The sequence below is a fragment of the Callorhinus ursinus genome, unplaced genomic scaffold (genome assembly GCF_003265705.2).
Source record: "Callorhinus ursinus isolate GAN/ISIS: 27379988/994484 unplaced genomic scaffold, GSC_fseal_2.0 scaffold27, whole genome shotgun sequence".
NCBI classification, from domain to species: Eukaryota; Metazoa; Chordata; class Mammalia; order Carnivora; family Otariidae; genus Callorhinus; species Callorhinus ursinus.
Genome location: NW_027397089.1, coordinates 1,905,291 through 1,922,962, shown reverse-complemented (window position 1 = coordinate 1,922,962; position 17,672 = coordinate 1,905,291). Strand labels below are relative to the sequence as shown.

General features: G+C 38.6%; 1 long non-coding RNA gene across 2 annotated transcripts in view; it reads right to left on the bottom strand.

The window, feature by feature from the left end:
- LOC141370143 (uncharacterized) overlaps nucleotides 1-15,680 on the bottom strand; it is a 44,943-nt gene extending 29,263 nt beyond the window's left edge. Inside the window, exons 1-2 of one of the 2 annotated variants that reach the window (XR_012373935.1) lie at nucleotides 15,414-15,680; nucleotides 10,115-10,199 (exon numbers count right to left, since the gene is read on the bottom strand). This is a non-coding gene — a long non-coding RNA (uncharacterized lncRNA). The remainder of the gene's footprint in view (nucleotides 1-10,114; nucleotides 10,200-15,413) is intronic. The other variant, XR_012373936.1, reaches the window with a different exon arrangement.
- Nucleotides 15,681-17,672: the final 1,992 nt, after the last annotated feature.

Here is a 17,672-nt window from a genome sequence, read left to right as displayed (position 1 = left end):
TCTCTCTGTCAAATAAATAAAATCTTAAAAAAAAAAAAAAGAATGTTCCAGATAGAGGAAACAGCCAGTGGAAAAACCCTAAAGCAGGAAGGTGCTTATCATATGCAGGAGTAATCAAGAGCACAATGTGACTAGAGCAGAGTAGAGAGAACAGTGATAGGAGATGAAGTCAGGGAGAGAATGGAAGATAAAACCACATTAAGACCATGTAAATCCCCGGAAAGACCCGCACTCGGGAGCAATTGGAGGGTTTGGAGAGAAGGATGATGCTGTCAGGCCGATGTTTTTAACAGGATCGCAGGGCCTGTTGTGTTGCGGCCACGCCCCCAGCACGTGAGGGCAGACGCAGGAAGACCAGCCAGACAGCCATGAGAGCAGATGCGGGGAGAGGGAAAGGGGGCTTGGACCAGGGATAGCAGTGGGCGTGGTAATAAATGTTTGGGTTGTGGATATATTTTAAAAGGTAGAGTCAGTGGGATCACCTTATAGAAAATAATTCTTACAACACTTCACTTCAGTTTCTATACTGCAGAAAGCTCCCAGGAGAAATCAGAACTGCAAAGATTTGGAAGCTCTTAAAAGAAAGGTGGGAGTTACCTATAAAGATTGATATGAGGGCGCCTGGGTGGGTGGCTCAGACGTTAAGCGTCTGCCTTCCGCTCAGGTCGTGATCCCAGGGTCCTGGGATCGAGCCCCACATCGGGCTCCCTGCTCAGCAGGGAGCCTGCTTCTCCCTCTCCTACTCTCTCTGCTTGTGTTCCCTCTCTCGCTGTGCTTCTGTCAAATGAATAAATAAAATCTTAAAAAAAAAAAAAGATTGATATGAGCTCTGTGTCCACAGCTTCTGTCATGAAAAAGATAACCAAAAAAGAGGGTTTGATTATTTTGTGAAGCAGAGAGGAAACTATTATCAAATATTGATTTGGTGTCCCACAACTTAGGCGACTCCTAGAGACACAAAGCAGAACACAGAGGCAAACCCCGAAAAGAGGGAGAATTCTACAGAGCTGAGGATTGCTCTGTAGAACTAAGAAAACCTGTGGTTTAGCGCCGAGTGTACAGGCAGGCCACATGTGGAATCTGTTCCACTACTTACTGGCTTCAGTTTCTTCATCTGTCAGGTGGGGATGATAACAAGGTTAGTAAGGAACTTACAAGGTTGCTTTATGTTGTTGTTGTTGTTGTTTTAAGATTTTATTTATCTATTTGACAGAGAGAGACCGCGTGAGAGAGGGAACACAAGCAAGGGAAGTGGGAAAAGGAGAAGCAGTCTCCCCAGGCGGGGCTCGATGCCAGGGCCCTGGGACTACGACCCGAGCTGAAGTCAGACGCCCAATGACTGAGCCACCCAGGAGCCCCTTGCTTTACATTTTAAATGAATTATTTTAAGAAAAGGGCTTAGAGTAGTACCTAGCAATTAGTGTTGTATGTGTTAGGCATTATTTTATGTGTGTGGGGGGGGCGGTGAGTTGCAGAGGTGGGGTCTCTGTTCTAGGTAGATCTTTCATTGCTGTTTTGTACTTCCATTAGTCAGTACTCGTTTGTTAAGATTTGGATGATTGGACTCTGAAAGACTGATTCATGTTCAACAAACCCCAGTGAATTTTATTCGTAAGCCAAAAAAACAACAACTTGGTTATTTTCTCTGAAGTAAATGCTGCCAAAGGAACCAAAAGTACATGTCAGCAAGTATAGAATTCTTTTCCAGACCATTCCCCCAACAATGGAAGAAAAGTATCAGTAAGTAAAGAGATACTCAGATGACTTGAAGAAATATTTTCACAAAGTTGTGGTAACCTGCTGGGCCACCATTTCCTGAAGGGCTGCTTAACAAGGAAACAGGAATCCGAGTGTCAGCCAGCCACTCAGTGAAGACAATTTCTAGACAGCAAGGGGGGAATACAAAATTACCATTTTTTCCTCAGGGTTCCCAATTTTAGCATTTCTAGTACACGACAGTCTGTGTCTCTTCTCTAATTACAAAAATCCTCTCCATCACTTTAATGTGCCTCCAAGGCTTGTTGTCATTTCCAGGATTTCAACTTACTTTATACTAATTTTACCCATTATATTTGAATTGACAGTTTCCTGATTGCCTGGTAATATTGAGAGGTACACACTCACCTCATTAATCGTATACACATAAATCATATTTTCAAGTGTTATTTCTTGAGAGATATGGGTGGTCAGCTAATCAATCTCATGCATGAGTGAATTCTAATTAGCTCCATTTTAAGAAATTATTTTTCCCAATTGTGAGTCTCTGACTTTGTATCTTAAGAGTGCTTTATTCTGAAATGCATTCTTTCTTTTCATCAATTATGAAAGAAAGGAGTGGAAACAAAAAGAAAACAAAAGTGCTATCCAGAGAAAGAACATGTTTCTGCTTGATATCACTTAATGAGATGGCATCCAGAAACTACTGCAAGTTTGCAACTGTCTTTGTTAAATCCATCAGATTCACCGTGGGAGCCATACTGCAAGATGATCTCAAGATGATACCTCAAAAGTCCCAAAGTGTTCAAAAGAGCAGAGTTAGCCTCTTTTAAACCTTAATCATTCTTCCTGTAATTCCATTTTTCTCCTCATTTGTTTTAAGCCCACCCAGATAGTTTTGGTTTTCTTTGGAGTACTCCCAAACATTTATTTTAATGAATACAATTAAAATTTTATTATGTGATCCACAGGGTTCATCCGAATTTGGCACTGCTTTGGAAGTTTCAATCATTTTCCTGGGCCAAAAGGAACTCTGTTGAGAAGATAAAATATGGATTTTAGCAATAATGATGTTGCCTTGGCTTGTGAAAGTACTGAATTAGTGTTGTGGGAAAACACATCATTAACTTTTAATAATATTTTCTGGAACAGAAAATCTGGCAGACCATGTTTATGCTTTTTTTATGATAAATTTAAAAGGAAGATATGTGCATATTTACACAATAATAACATTATAAGGAATCATTATTATAAAAGAAAGATGAATATCAGAGAGTAAAATTAATTTTATATACATTATTATTTTATTATTAGATATTATTAGATTATTAGAACCATTTGAAATAGTGTTCATTGGATCTGATGTTCTGATTCCATAAGTTACTCATATATATGATGTTTGATTTAAAGGCACTGCACTCATATCAATTGTTGGGACTATATAACAATATTGTTAAACAAGATAACCCTCCATTCTACATAGCACAAAGAGCACAATTTATTACTGGGGAAGCATTGTCATTTTTATATGCATGTAAGTTAGCATGAAAGTGAGTTTAAACTCTGGACAGAATTTCACACAAATTTACAAGATAAAGCAGAAGAAAGGACCACAAAAACTTCTTTTATCTCCTTGCGAGATAAGTAGATGCACCTTGCGTTGTCTCCTGTGAGGCTCATGACAAAATGAATTAATTTTGGAAGCATGTGTTTACAGTTCCCAAGATCTGAAAGGCCCACGACCTTGCATGGTGAAATCACAAGTTCAAGCCTCTTTGGGGGCCTATCATTTTCACAAGTACACACCCTAAGGAGGAGGAGATAGGGAAGCAGTTGTCTACTTCCTCTTTATGAAACAAAGATAATTTTATCATTTTACACTTACATGACTAAGAAGAGCAACTTGAATGATATTTATTAAGAAACCGAGTACCAAAGGGACTCTATGTATATGTATATAGGTAATATATATGTATATATGTAGGTATGTAATAAGAATATACCTTCCCATCTATCTTTCTTCCTTTTTTTTTTTTTTACTAATTAATAACTTTAGTTACTGGATCATGAATGATAAATATAATTAATTTTACAAAATTTTAATATAAATAGTCAACATATGATTGAAATAGCTTTCCATATATTTGGAAGACATTTGTATGGTTATACCAGTTATACCATCCATTGATTAAATTAGGCCCAAAAAAGAATATGTGTGTGAAACCATTCAATTTGTGCAAGAATGATTTAAAAGGAAGATTCAGAACAAGGTGCTTGACAATTGTCTCCTAAAAAATATGAGCATAAAATTAAAGTTTTAAAAATAGTAGAAAGGAGCATAATTATCATTATATCCATATGGTATATTATTGAATACCTGGAAAACCTAGGATAATTTAATAAGGTAATGAATATCACAGTTAATATTCAAAAATACATTATTTTTTTTAACTAAAAATAACCAGTAAAAAATTTTAATGGAAATTGTAAAAACAAATGCCGTTTAAAAAAGCAAAACAACTCACTCAACAAATGCATACAGGAAGAGGGGCACCTGGGTGGCTCAGTCGGTTAAATGTCTTTCTTTGGCTCAGGTCATGATCCCAGAGTCCCAGGATCGAGCCCCACATCCGGCTCCCCTGCAGGGAGCCTGCTTCTCCCTCTGCCTGCAACTCCCCCTGCTTGGGCTCTCTCTCCCTCTCTCTGTCAAAAATAAAATCTTCATTTAAAAATGCATATGAAAACATATACAAGCCTTATGAAGAAAAGTATGAAAATCTAGTGAGGGGCATAAATATTTCTGCAATGGAGAAATATAACTTATTCTTGGCAAGGAAGATTCAACTCTATAAAGATGTGACTTTTTGAATTAATTTGTTAGGTGAAAATAGCAAAGGAACTTTTTCTGACTGAAGAAAGAGTTTCTGTAGTTCACCCAAAAGAATATATTTCTGAGAAGTCAGGAAATTTTGAAGTGAGAAATGTTTAGTTCTTTCTCTCTTTGCTTATAATCTTAGCAACGAAAATAGTGTGGTCCTGCAAGAGATATAAATTAGATAAGCAACAGAACAGAATTTAAATATAAAAAATGATGAACTTAAATGTAAAAACTAAAACCAAATTGTAGGAAAATATGTTTTAGAAATAGAATTTAGATGAGAAATTCTTTTTTTAAAAAAACTTTATTTTAGAGAGCGTGCATGCGAGTAGGGGCAGGAGCAAAGAGACAGGTGCAAGCAGACTCTCTGTTGAGCACGGGAGCCCCACACAGGGCTCAATCTCATGACCCCCCACGACCCAGAGGTCATGACCTGAGCCAAAATCAAGAGTCAGCCGCTTAACCAACTGAGCCACCCAGGCACCCCTAGATGAGAAAGGTCTTTCTAATATATCACTAAAGCTAGAAAGCACAGGAACTTTCAAAATAAATTTTATTTACAAAATAAACAAACAAGATTTAAACTTCTTTATGGCAAAAAATACAACCTTAACAATATTGTAAGACAAATTCTAAATTGGGAGAAAATCATATTTGCAGCACATCTGACAAATATGCAATGGAGCTTTTATCAATCAATAGAAAAAAGAACCCAGAATACCCAGGCAACTCATGAGAAATGTAATTTTAATATTATATATATATATTTATTTATTTTTAAAGATTTATTTATTTGTTTTAAAGAGAGAAAGCATGAGCAGGGGGAGGGGCAGAGAGAGAGAAGCAGACTCCCCACTGAGCATGGAGCCCCAAGGGGGAGGCTCCACATGGGGCTCGATCTCACCACCCTGAGATCATGATCCAAGCCAAAATCAAGAGTAGAACACTTAACCGACTGAGCCACCCAGGTGCCCCTGGAGAGTGGTTACTTTATATGATGCTGGTGGGACTATATATATTCTTTAACAACTTCTGAAGCAATATGACAATGAACATCAAAAGTATTAAAACATGAAAATTTTTGACCCACCAATTTCAAATCTAGAAATTTCTTTTTGCAAAGAGCCCTGTGAAGCAGGTGCTATCCCTATCATGGATGAGGTCCTTGAAGATCATGGAAGTTGGAGCAGTCACTAACTAGAGAGCCACAGATATCCTTGCTTTGACTCAAAAAGTGTTTTTGCTTTATTTTAAATTTAGGCCAACAGCTAAAATTTGAATGTTTCACCTAAAAATAGTGGGTTCCTCGTTTCTCTCCAAATTCAGAGGGGCTGGCATATTGGAGCCAGAGATAGCCTTAACTATGGCTAGCTGGAACCAAGTAGCAGCTGACCCTTTGAGACAGGGTTTGTGCTATAAGGTCCATCCCAGACCCTACCGCCTCTACACTTGGCCCATTTCATTCACTTCTATCAGTTTGACCTTTGGATTTGCAGTTCCTGAGTTGTATTTGCTAATCAACAGAAGACAGACAATTCAATTTTGGCTCTTCTACCTTCAAGTCTGAGATACAGCCGCATTTTTGTCTAGAAAGAAAATCTACTTTTTCATTTATGATTCTTCCTTGATCCCTGGTCCTGGGTCATGACTTCTCCAGTGGTTTTATAATCTTATATTTCCTAACTCAAACATTTACTTTTTGGTTTGGGCCCTGGAACTGTGAAGAAGAGACAAGTGTAGGCATGTTTTGTGGAATTTTCAGCTTATCAAATGAACTGCCTCTGTATGTAGTGGCAGTTCCTGGCTCTCCTCATCAGATACTTTTGTAATTACTCTCTCCCAATTCATTATAGATTTGCTTCGGTTGGAGACTTGATCTATTAACTCTTAGTTTCATCAGCAGCTCCAGCAAAATTTTCAGTCTGGCTCTCCTTCTTAAGCTATGACTCTCCGTGCCGGGGATTTTCTCTTTTTTTTTTTTTTCCAAATAGTAACGTAGTCTGATTTATATTGGAAATCTGTCAAATTGCATTAAACAGTTCTTGATTGAATGAGCAGTTTCCAAGCCTCTTTCCCACAGTGGTCACAGAGCAGAACCGCACAATCTGTTTGGCTAGTCTCAGGCAGGTGTTTTTGTCTTCACAAAAGTTCGTTCTTTATACCAGTCTGTCTGGAGATTGAAATTTTTCTCAGGAGGATTATGAGAGGAAATCAAGGAGAAACAGGTTTTTTAAAATTTTTTTCACACCAGCAACTTTACTTCGTGCTTATCAGTTAGCCCAAACCCTGTAAGTTACCCACTTAGTAGCTCAGCAAAACTAAAACTATGGTTCTTGAACTGCAGTGTGCAGGGGCGGGGGGAGACGACGAATCCTGAGCTCAGAAAATGAGGTGCTTTTAAAAGAAACATGTAAATAATAGAAAGGCCTAATATGTAACCCCCATCATTCTGAGTTGGTAGTTAAACCTTGGACTTTGATGATGCTCATAAATGTCTTTTGGCAAAACAATTCTATGGTAAAGGATTGGGCATTACTGCTGGGGGGGAAATTAGGGGACAAGACACTTTATTTTACACATGAGGAAACTTATGCCAAAGACAGTTCAGGGACACACTAACCAACCCACAGCTGCTAAATAAGTACAGCAATGGTAAGAATACCAATCCTGTGCATTTGGATCATCATATAAGCTGTGCATCATTTAAAGCATAAAACTCCTATCTTCCAGAAGCTTAAAATCAAGAAGGGAACATGGGACATGCACACACACATACACCCCCTAAAACAAATACCACATGAAGATAGCAACCTTCCTCCAGATTAACAAACCCTAGTGGAAATGTGTCAACCAACAAACTCTGATGTGTTAATCAGAATCACATGTAGGAAAAGAAGACCAGGCCATTCAAAAGAGAAAAGTCAACAACTAGCAATAAAAATGATCATTAATTGTGAGAAAACACGAGTAAAACAATACATTTTGCATTTGAGAAGTGGCAGCTTCTGTTTGACGGGACTTGGGTGAGTTTGAACGTGAAGCATTCTTATAGGTCAGTCTCTGCAGGCTGAGAGGGCCTTGGGAAAAGCCAAAATTAAGTGGAGGATGCGGGACAGATCAAAAGAAAGGACCTCAGCTACAGAGGTTAGATCCAGAAAAGATACCTGAGCGATAGAAAGCTCCTCAGGTGACATGTTTTGCCATGATCAACATACAGATGTCCCATCTTGTGAACAGAGATTGTGGATAAGAGATGTCCCAGGTGCAACTTCTCTTCATAATGCAAGAGAAGAGGGAAGAACGTGAGGAAATCCCCCGTATGTAGCAGGCTCCTGCCATTCACGTGGCAGCTGTGGGAAATGGTCCAGCTCTGGGGGAACAAGGCTGGCAGAGGGAAAGCCATGCAGCCTTTGAGGGGGATGAGGGTCCTAGGGAGAGGAATGAGATCAACCAATTGTGGAAACATTTTTTGACCATGTGGATAAAGGTGGAAGGTGGAACAATTCTAAGAAATTAGGTGATAGACTGACAATCCAATAATGATGGCTCACTGCATAATGAACAGGTTTTATGACCTCCATATGTCCAGACAAGGTCCAGTTTATGTGATAATGACAAGTATGAAATAAAATATCAAATATAAAATGCCTCCTGTAGTTCTTGGTCCACAATAGATCCTCAGTAAATGTCAGTTCCCTAGGGAACATACTGGTTTCCACTCGTCCTAAATATCAACACGTGCACATTCGTCCACACTAGATGGTTCTGTGTGCATTACCCCCATGTTGTGATTATTTTTGATACGATGAAGCAAAAGGTTTTAGCTCACTGCTTTTCAGACATGAAACAATTTTATATAATTTAACATCTATGCATAAATCTCTCTTTCTGACTATTTATTGTCTCACTTGAGAACAGTTAGATGTGCTTGCTGTAAAGAAGCGGATTAGGGGATGGGAACGGAGACTGGGGGTTAGGGAAGTTCCGTGGAAGAGTATTGCTTTTCCTTACAAGCCATTCTAAAAAAGATTTGAGGGGTTACCAGTGCACATATATTACTGTGTTTAAAAGAAAAAAAGATGGCGTGGTGGAGCCTCCACCACCCTTCTCCTGGTATGGTTAGGCATGGCGGATATTAAAAATATTAAACAAATCTTACGGTTCTACTAGTTAACATATAAATCAATAAAACCAAAAAAAATTTTATGTTACAATTTATTTTCTAAATGAGCTAAATTCTATATTAGAAACTATTTAAATTACATATATAGGCTATGTGATTTTCATATATATGTATGTTTGTCAGTTGGAAATGTTTCAGTGTTTTAACATACCATTGTTCTCCAAGACTATGTAGATCTGCGTGATCAGGCCCTCTTGCTATTGCTGTACTTACTCAGCAGCTGTGTGTCAGTTAGTTACTTAGCCTCTTTATTGGCCGGCTGCCTCCACCACTCTGCTCTCCAGCCTCATCAAACTGCTTTCATCTCCTTCAGTGTGCCTTGCTGCCTTATTCCTCCCTGCTTTTCCCACACCACTTCCCTTGCCCGGGAGAGACTCAGCCGATGCTTCCCGCCTGGCCAATGTCTCATCATCTTTCACAAGCTATTTCGTGCCATTTTTTTCAACGAATACTGGCTCTCCAGCACTGGGATCCTGGTTCATTCCTATCTCTTTCCCAGTGATAACTGAGCCTGTGATTTAAGGCATCATAAAACTCCTAGAATAGTATTATAAAGCTGGGGTCCATCATTCGAGCACGTGGACATCTTCGGCATGGATGAGAGTGTCCCAGCTTGTGCCACTGCGTGAGCGGTCATATCAAACATACAGAAAACACTTGCTCCTGGTGTAATTTGAGGTTCATAGACCTGTAAAATATTTGGACGGGTACCTGTACTGATCTCCAACAAAATGCAGCTGATGTTAAGCCAGGGGCAGCCAACAACACTTGCCTCCCTCTGCTATCTCTGCTGCATGCTCTCCCCCAAGCTAAAAGGATGAATGAACAGAATAACTCAAGGACACATGCAAAAGAGCTTGTGAAACAAGAGGAGTCCCATTGCTGTGGAGACCCAAAGAGCCTCCTCTTTCCAGGAAAGAACAAAAAGAAAACAATTTTTTTTTTCAGAAGGAGATTTGTTTTCTGAAGAAGATTCAAGCATTTGCGACTTATAAAGAAGGAGCCAACTGAGACCTTAAGGCAAGTTTTAGGAGATCTGTGACAGGATGCTAAGTGTCTGAGAGATAATAATTTAACAATTAAACTACCAAGAGTTCTCTAAGGTGACTTTTTTAACACTTCTCGGGACCTCTACCGAAAAACAAAATACTTGCAATGGTTCTACAACTACAACCGCTTCCAAATATTTGTTTGGAATTGCACAATAGCCATCCCAGATTTGTATTCATAATAAAATGAAGGGCAAGCCAGATGGGATTCTGAATGCAAAAACACACATTTCTTCTATTTTGAATTACCTGTGGTTGAGGGAAATTACCAATTAAATTACAAATTACCTTAGTTCCACCTACCACAGTCCTTCCTTCATGCCCTGCTCCCCTTCTCATCCTTCACGTGGTGGAATTAAGCCAAGGGAAAGGTCTAGAAGCACAGTGATAGAGGGTTATCAGGCAAAAGCACTCAAGTTGTGATATCAAATCATAAATACAAGAGGAAAATGAGTGAATAAATTTTGTTTCATTTTATCTTCAAGATAATATTACTTCTTACTGTACAATTTCCAGTGCATTCTTCAGAATAATTTTACGTTTTTTCAGCGCATGAGGTTTTACCATTTCCCTGAGAAATTTTGCTTGTTATCTTCAGAAAAAATATGTTCTGCTCAGTTTTCTTTTGACTTTCCTAATTATTCCCCTGTAAGATTATATCTACTTACGTTTATTCTCTTCGGTCCTGTCATGAATAGGTGAGGCACCTTCATATCTTCCTTTCCCAAAAACCGGTTCTGCTCAGTATTTGTATTTCTATACTACTTGGGCTAAAGGACCAGCTCATTTCCAGTCTTTTATGTGTTAATTTCTGAAATTTATTTTCTGAAATCTTCTGGCAAAGAAGTTTATGGATATGTGACGTTGAGAGGGGAACGATATAAAATACATTTTGAGGCGCCTGGGTGGCTTAGTCGGTTAAGCGGCTGCCTTCGGCTGGGATCATGATCTCAGGGTCCTGGGGTCAAAACCCACATCGGGATCCCTGCTCAGTGGGGAGTCTGCTTCTCCCTCTCCCTCTGCTTCTCCCCCCATTTGTACTCTCTCTCTCTCTCAAGTAAAATAAAATAAAATCTTTAAAAAAATAAAATACATTTTGCAAAGTATTTTTTTAATGACCAGTTCTGAGGTGTACTATCAGCACGGGCAGGACTGGCCCCTTTCTGCCTCAGAGATCACCATGGATCATCATCATGTATCATCAGTCTCACATGTAGGCAAAGTAAGCACATTACCTAGGATGATGTCAGGGAACTGAGGGGACCCCATATTCTTCCAAATGTTTATCTCACCAATTCCCTAAAATCTTGTTTTTGTTTTTTTAAGATATTTTTAAAGATTTTATTTATTTATCTGTCGGAGAGAAAGAGAGAGCACAGGCAGGGGGAGCAGCTGAGGGAGAGGGAGAAGCAGGCTCCCTGCAGAGCAAGGAGCCCGATGTGGGCCTTGATCCCAGGACCCTGGGATCATGACCTGAGCTGAAGGCAGACACTTAACGACTGAGCTACCCAGGCTTCCCCCCCAAAAGCTTTTTAATTCTTCAGCTAACAGCTAAGTCTTTAGTTCCAGAAGAAACATTTAAATTAAACTAACCTAAGAGAAATGGACAAACCAAAATGCAAAGGTATGAGAGATTAATCTCTCTTTCATGAGGTAAAGTCTTGAGGAGCAGAGGGAAGGCATAGGACTGTCATACAGCTATAACGGGCTCAATGGCAGGACTTACAAAGTGAGAAATGACATGAAGGGAATCTTGGAAAGTTAGAAGAAATTATATATATATATATATATATATATAGAGAGAGAGAGAGAGAGAGAGAGAGAGAGAGAGAACAAAACGCATGTGTGATTTTCAGGATTCCTGGCTGGCAGAATTTATTTAAGGTTTTTATTTTTAGTCACTTTCCACTTGTTTCAAAGCACTTTTCTCTTCTAACTAGAAAGAAACCATGGTGGCTACCTAAGCCCGTATGTCCTTTGTTTTTCTTTTCCTTTACTATTTTTTCTTCCCTCTAACGAGAACTCTTCTCTTCACATCAGAGACAAACATTTACCAGGCACTCTGCCAGGTGGTAGAGTTTCTAGAAATAACACACCATCTCTGATCTCAAGGAACCGAAGCAATATTCATTCATTCAATCAATGCACACAGAGTTTCCCATCAGGACTGTCACCTCTTAGTCCTGAGTATGAAATTCAGCTCAGGGCCACCAGACATTTGAGAAAAAGTTTCTACCATAAAAGAGGTGGAATATAACAGTCACAACCAAATCACCAAAAAGAGTAAATAACAGAAGGGAGAGTCAATATTATAACTAATGTTGTTTGGTAGGCACATTACTACATTTATAAAAAGGAAAGCAGAGGATGATATAGAAAAACCAAAGAAAAACCAGGAAGAGAACATTTGGATTAAAATCACTATACACAATTGTTTAAAGTAAATAAAATTTGGCAAGTAAGTTGAAGAACACATGTAAAATAGCAGAGAGAAGATTAGAAACTTAGAGCACCATCCATAACATCCTGCATCTGAAGAACAGCAATTCCAAAGAACAAGAATAATAGAAACAGAGGGGTGAAAATGCAAGGTTATCTCCTAGAACCCAAGGGCATATTTTTGCAGAGTAAAAGAACACTATGTACTCGAGTATTAAATGAGAAAAAGACCCATTCCAAGGCACAACTTTGTGAAATACTGAAACAAATTGAAGACTTTTCAAAACTTCCAGATAGAAAAATCAGGTCATACAAAGGACAGAGAATAAAAATAGAACCAATTCTCCTGACAGCTATAATGCATTTAGAAGATACTAGAGCAATGCCTTAAAATTAGTAAGAAGATGATTTTAAAAACCTAGACATCGATATTCGGCTAAACTATCAATCAGATATAAGGGGAGACTATAGTCTTCAGTGGTACAAGGTCTCAACTGGAACTTTAATGGAGAATGGGCTCCATCAAGTCAAAGGTGCAAATAAATATAGAGAAAGTCAAGGAACCCAAGAAATGGAGACCGTAGCAGAGGAAACAGGTAAAGAGAATTCCTCAGTATTGGGCCAAGAGAAGTCCCAGAAACCCAGTGGTACAGCAGCCTGAAGAGCCGTCAGCCAAAATTTGGCAGTAAGATGGAGGCCTCCAGGAGGAATGGATTCAGAACAAAGAAGACTAATCAGAGAAGAAGTAAAATGAGGAGGAGGGGAGAAATATATACAAAGGATGCTTGGATTACCTGGCAAGTTTGAGCAGGTGGAAAATTAGGAATTAAAAGTAAGTAATAAGCTGTTGGAAGGTTTGGGAAGATTTAGCCAGACAGGCAAAGAAAGCTAAGCCAATGAAAGAAAGAAGGAGGGGGAGAGGGGGGGCAAAAGGAAGTGAAGGAGAAGCAGCAACCACAGTAAACTACAGGTCATGACAACAGCAAAAGTACAAGACACGGCATCCAGTCACATTCTACTACTCAGCTCCGTGATGAACAGTGCCTGCTTGTCCTGATGAATATACATTTAATAAAATGAGTGAACTCTTCAATGTAATTATTGGGGTAGGCTAATAAAAGTATGTGTGAAGGGTAAAATCCTTGTTTTCGATAGAAAGAAGTCAAAAATGAGTATCCAAACTTGAGCCATTACAGAAGAACGGTTTAATTATGCTATTTTCAAATATGGAAGTAGATACTAGAATAGCTAAGAGTAAGACGTGCTAGTCTCTGTAAGGGAATATTGTGAAAGACCTTGAAATAGACCAAAGGGGTGCCTGGGTGGTGCAGCGGGTTAGGTGTCCGCCTCTCGGTTTTGGCTCAGGTCCTGATCTCAGGGTCATGAGATCGAGTCCCGAGTTGGGCTCCAGGCTCAGTGCAGAGTCTGCTTGTCCCTCTCTCTTTGCAGCTCCCCCTGCTCGTGCTCTCTCACTCACTCTAAGATAAATAAATAAATCTTAAAAAAATTTGCCAAAAATCACCAGGGGACTTCAATAGAGAATTCTGCACTGCTGAAAGCACATCATTCGTGGTTATAAGATCCGACAGGGCTTGTGCCTTTCGTTGTCTTTTACTTGTAGATGTGGAAGTAATTTGTAGGAAACATAGCAATGCAAATAATTTCTGATGGTCTTGTGTATTTGTCTTTTTTGGGGGAGTCTTCTTTATACTGGTCTCCTCATTAGTTAATGAGTTAAATCAAATCTTCGATCTATGTTCATTTTATAACTGGATGAGAGTGGTGATTTTATTACTTTTTGAAAATTATTCTTTACCACCTGTGGGGGTGGCCATTAGTGACAGGAGGAGTGAGGCACAGGAGTTCTGATTTTCAAGGCAGGCCTTTCTTCTGTTTGACTTTCTAACTCAGCACACATTGTTTTGATCAAAATAATTAAATTTTAAGAAATAATTTTTCAATATCCATCATGGAAATTAAAATATTAAAAAATGATGAGAACTGTGTAAAATGCTTAGCACTCTTGAATGAAGATATTTTATGTAATGGGCAGAAGTAATTAAGTTGAGAGTGAGGCAGGTGGGTGAGCTTAAGGAACCCAGAAGCATATGGCTGCTCAGTGCTTAGGAAAAGTACAAGAGTGTTTAACCCACTGCATCGGAAATTCTGCTAAAGTCAGAACTTCCAAAAACTTTCGCATGTTTTTGCCATTTGGTTTGCTCAAAACTAAATAATATCCTCTGAATTGGATTTTCTTGCCTCGTCATCCGGTAAGAAAACTCCCCTTCTTTTTGCTCCATCTCCACTGTGATGCTGCCTTTTCACTTTGCCCAATTGTTTTTCTCACATATTCTTAGCTGCATCACTTAATGACCTAGTGGCTCCCCATGTGAACCTCAGACATGGTCTTTTTAACTCTTCTGGACTCTCCACACAGTGTGTCCCCAGAACACCACCTAGCAATTGTCTAGCAAAGGAAACCATGGGCGTGAACCACATCAAATGACAATCTCATGCCACAGTGTAGGATAAAAATTCCACCAGGACCGGGACAAAGTATATCATCATTGTGTCTAACACAGAATGAAAGGTGTTCCGGCAACTGTGCCTCCTCATTGACGTTGTGTACGGCACAGAATATGCCAACAGTAATGGATCAAAAAGAATTAATTCCACTTACTGCAAAAGTATCCAGCATGCTCTCAGCCAAAGGAAAGAAACAAAAGAGCATGAACTTCAGTCTCAAATAAAGAATGTATTTTATAAATATCTGACTTTGGATTACAGTATTTGGCAACTCATACAAATGAAAAAAGGTCTTCAAGCAATTTTATCTATGTAAAGTAGCTGGAGCCTCAGAGAGCTATTTTATTTAAAGGAGTTCGCTTATCTGACAAGTTTGCCAAAGTCCTAGTTAAACATGTGCATTTCACATTCACTCCCGGTGACATCAAGAGATCCAAATCTTCTTTTCTCTTTCTTTTCCTGTCAGTGCTCGGTCGCACTCATTTTTGAGGTCAGTACTTTCCATTCCAGATAAGCCAGAGAAAAGAATTGTTAAGTGAGAGCAGTCTCCGCCTGCAAGGTTTGTTTATAAACAGAAACTAAAGAACCTCAATGAGGATATTTTACATGGTAAATGGCTGACCTCAAAGTCTTTCCGAGACTCTGATGTAGATGATATCTAACTTCTCTGCCGACCGCACATCCCGCAGAACGAAGCAATGCGTCTGTAAAGGAAGACGCTGGAGGAACAGCTATGGCCGAGTGAAACAGAAATGGGGGCGAGGGTGAGGCTTCCTCGTGGCCAGTGAGTGAATCCTCACCGGAAGAGAGCGAGATTCCTGCAGTTCAAATTCTGCTTTCTTTCTTCATGGACGAAAGATTGACCCGCCAGAGTAAAAATCCTTTTAACGTTTTCCTCCGAAGAAAATGATTTTTGCATTATCTAATTATTCTGTAAGTGCTTACGTAAGCACAGAATCTACTGACGTCTCTCTTCGGTCCCCGAGAACCTTGACGCGTTTAATAGGAAGAATACCTAACTCAGAGGGTTGGTGTGAGAATTAAATAGAGTTTCACTACCTGAAGGAGATTTACACTTACTAAGTCTTCCATCGGTTTTAGCCATCATCATCATAATTGTGATTGTTGAGCTAAATTTACCTAATAGACGATAGGATAAATGGTATATTTAATACTTTACAATTGTTGAGAATATTGAAAGTTGTGTATGAACATAGTTATTGTTTTAGTAGGGCCATGTTTTACATGATGAAGAAAGCAAATTATGACTCCTTTGTTCAATGACTAGTTCCTTGCTAACATTAAAATTTTATAATTTGGAAAACAATTATACTTTATAAACAATTGTGTAAACAAAGATTGATATAAATGGGGCATGCAAGTTGTTGAAAAATAATGCTAAAGTTCCAATAGATAATCTAGGTGAGATAAATCATGTTTACAAGAGGAACATAATAATAACAATAATAAAAGGTTATATCTCACAATTAAGCATATAAATGCAACAAAAACAATGGGTTAATACCTAAAGTTACTAAAACATATTTTAACAATATACTTGAGGTTGATAAAGGCATACATGCATTACTACGAGTATAGATTGTCATGACCTTTTAGAAAGGTCTTTGATAATTCCATGAACCCTTTTATAACTGCTAAGTACTTGCACCGTGGAAAATATATGCTTAAGAAAATGATCCCAGAGAATCTTTAAAAACCCGCATGAATGTGTGTGTGTGTGTGTAGCATTGTTTTTAATATTAGAGAAAAATGATAGCAGAAATATCTAACAGGAAAACTATTAGTTCTTCTGGTATCTGCTTGATTCAAGGTTATGTTGTGTTAAAAATAATGATGAAGAAGATTACATAACATCTTAGAAGTATGCTTATTTTACATTATTACAAGAACATGTGGGTTACAAAATCATATCATGCTATGACTGAAACTAAGAAAAAATATATTTGTGACTAGGCGAAGATTAAAATCATTTTCCCAGATGAAGCTATTTCACTAGAAAAATGTATCTTTCAAACATCCTCTACTGCTACCATTATGTTAATATTACTTTTTAATTTTTACAACAACAAAAGAATAAAGAATTTATAAAGTAGTAAACACTTCACAAATGAGATAACTTACTTCACAAGTAAGACATTTAATAAATTTGGGTTTTGGTTAAATGTTCCCAAAGTGAGGCACCACTCTAATCAGCAAATATATTATTTACAACTATTGTTAAACGCTATTTTAAAGGTCTTAATGCAGCACTTGCACAAACAGTTTTAAGAAATATGAGTGTGGCCAGATATGGAATGGAGATAGTTGCAGTTTTGGACACTTTGAGATAAATGTGAATTTCCTGACTGATCCAACATTCTGCTCTTCTCTGACACCTTTTTCTTTCCAAAAACCTGTTATTGTAGTCAAAATACCTGGAGGCAAATATTCCCAAACTGCTGAGTGTTAGTGAATTTACTCAAGAACTGCGTACAAGAAAAGTGTAGATGATATCGTGGATCATATCCTAGACCTTGCCCTTACTGGGAAATGGCAGTCTGTGTAAAGAAGATTCGGGTCATATAACAGATTTGGGTCATACAACATATAAACAGATTCGGCCTAAGAACTTTGTTACTAAGTCTGGCCTGAAAGACAGTGCTGCGTTTGATTGCCTTGAAATAACAGCCTCCCTAGGCCCCTGCCTCCCTGGGTGTTCAATAGGCATCACAAACCTGCGGTGTCCAAGGCTTTACTCTCCAACGTTCTCACACCTGAGACCTCCTCCTGGGCTTTTCCCAATTTGGTAAATGGCAGCTACATTTTTCCACTTTCAGACCCCAAACTCTTGACTACTCCCTTTCTTTCATACTTCACACAC